Raw genomic sequence first — 2,762 nt, forward strand, 5'->3', positions numbered from 1 at the left:
ATGCGCGACGGACGACCAGAAGCAACGCGTGGTTTATTATTTCCCTACATACAAAACTGATGACACGCTTTGCCTCGTACAAGAGGTCTCCGTATGGTGTATACATTCACGCTGTGACCCATTATACATACAAAAATAAATACGGTGTGTTAAAGGTCCATATTACCTTTTATACGTTTTGTAACTGGGTTTGTACCGAAGCGGGTCTCCATTTAAGATTACTGTCGTTGTATTCACGGGGTTGGCGCCCAAGCCCCAGCAAGATAACATATTCGTGGTTTTGAATTTATATATTTTCTGAAATTACCCATTTCATTGACATCCCTCCAACCAAATAGAGAGATGAGACAAGAAATTAATGATTGTATCTCATTCATCCTAGATTCCTAATCCTTCCAACCTGACACGTATGCCATCATGTCACGTATGTGTAATCAAAGACTAGAAAATTTAAGGATAAAAAACATCCTAGCAGCCACTGATTTTACATAAACATAAACAATTAATCCTGGATCAGCCTACCCATACATACACAAGCTAAGCACCAAAATTACCGAATGGAAAAAATCTCAATTCCAGTACACAGCTAAACAACAAATAGACGGTCGATTTAATTATTCTTGCAGCACTACAATTTTTACAGAATCAACATACCTTGCCGACGCTGTGCCCCGTACGCCGTACGGCTTATGCCATAGTTTCCCCATTCTCCTTCCTAAGACTCCATGTTGGGGGGCCGGCAGCGGGAGAGGCGCCGTGGTCACCGCCGCCGGTGGGTGCTGGAGCGAGAGGGCATCGCTGGAGCACATGTCCGACCGGCCGGGGAGCGGCGGCAGGGGAGGCAAGGGGAGACAGAGAAGGCGCGATGGGGATTCCGGATCCGAGCGAGGCAGAGGCGGAGGAGGTCTAAAAATGGTCAACATGTTTAGATTATTGTCTTTTTTTGCGAAATTAGACTATTGTCTTAACTTGTGCAGCCACATATTTGAGGCGTAATTTTAGGTCATACTTAATTTTACTAAGATGTAATTTCAAACGTATGTTATTTGAAATTTTTATATTTTACACATGTAAGATGAAGGTCCACTAGCACATATGTCCGTGCGTTGTAACGGAAGAAAAAATAATAGGATATCCTTAACGTTGTATAGAGCCATATCCTACATCGACTTGTAAAATTACGGACCAAGGAGATGCTTCCCAAGGGAACAAACATGAGTCCGACTCTGTGCATTGATTACAAGCATGAACGGATTGATTAAGGCTGGCCTTTTCCTGACGGCTTCCAGGATAGAAGCGCATTTGTAACTGCCACAAGCTGGTCGTCAAGGTCGCCAATCTTGGTGACAAAAACATACTATATATGTCGATGCAATTAGGGGAGGGACGACCTAACAATCCAATCCAATCCATCAAGTCTTTACACATGGACAGATCACTTAGCCACGTCCATATTTTGCAGGTTGAAAATGATCGATGCGCTATTTTTTCGGTTCTTTGATCGATGGCATTTTATTGGCACATATTCAATCGCCCTAAGCGATTAGTTTTTTTTTGCGGGTGGTAAGCGATTAGTTCTTTTCAATATACGGTACCACATATTAGCCAAATCGTATATACATAGCTGACTGCATGCACAAAGCGCAAGAGCCGGATGCACTAAGAGCATCTCTACCCGTTCGGCCCCCCAGTGCATAGGCCGGCGCTCTTTCGGGCGCTCACCCGACGATTTTTAGGCCTTGGAAGCGATCAAGGCCCCAGCCACGCCCCAGGTGCCGCTCCCAAGGCGCCGCAAATTCAAACTTGGTCCATTTCCGCTCCAAAAAAAGGCCACAAGCCCGGCGATCGGCGCCACAGTTCGGCGATCAAATGAAAAGTTCGGCGGTCCTGTGCGGCAGCGGGGTCTCCTGAGGCGACGGGGGCGAGCTTCGGGCGGCGGCGGCGCCGTTGGCGGCGGGGCTGCGCGGCAGCGCGGGCTGGCGGCGCCCGCCCGACCCAGATCTGGGCCTGGGCGGGCCGGCGTCTGGCGTGGCGTTGGTGCAATCATCAGGAAGCGGTGACGAGCGGCGATGATCGGCGGGGGCTGGTGGCGTCGACGCCAGCCTGCTGCAGCGTGGCCGGCGGGGCTTAGCGGGCCCATTTTCGGACCTGGCCGGGCCAGGGGTGGCCTGATATGCCCCGCTGCCGTGTCCGGACGGCTACCGCGACGGTGCCGGAGGCGCGAGCCTCCCACACGACGGCGCTGGAGGTGGTTCCCTCCTGCTCGGCCTTGGTGCTGCTGCTCCCGTCACTTGGATCTTCTCTCCGGTCTTCTTGACCTCGTGGTGGTGCTCGCATCAAGACGGCGTTGGTGGCGGCGCAACCGTGATGGCGCATGGTTGGGCGGTGGTTTGGTTGGTCGGCTCCGATTGGCTGGTGGGGTTTGGCGTGCGGGAGAAATCCTTGCCGGTTCGTCCGGCTCCGATGCGGTGACACCGACGGGTGCCACTATCCCTTCTTGGAGGGTGTCGGGAGTAGCTATCCCCCACCTCCCTCCACGCACTGGGGGAAATCCTTGGACTTGTCCGGGCAGCAGTGTCGTCGGCGTCGCATTCCTTCTTGGAAGTGCTGCTTAGTTCGCGGTAGATCGGAGCCTCGGGCTGTGGTGGTTTGTTCCGGAAGGCGCTGCGGTCGCGGTTCTGCCTCGCTTTGTCGAGCTGCCGCTGTTGGCATTTATTTCTTTTTCTTTTTCTTTGGGCTTGAAGTGCTGCTTGCCCCAGCAT

The 2,762-nt window shown here is 52.1% G+C and overlaps 1 pseudogene; it reads right to left on the reverse strand.

Moving 5' to 3' along the window:
• The window catches only part of LOC119279229, a 7,605-nt pseudogene extending 4,843 nt beyond the window's left edge, over positions 1-2,762 (reverse strand).

The sequence above is a fragment of the Triticum dicoccoides genome, chromosome 3B (assembly GCF_002162155.2).
Source record: "Triticum dicoccoides isolate Atlit2015 ecotype Zavitan chromosome 3B, WEW_v2.0, whole genome shotgun sequence".
NCBI lineage: Eukaryota > Viridiplantae > Streptophyta > Magnoliopsida > Poales > Poaceae > Triticum > Triticum dicoccoides.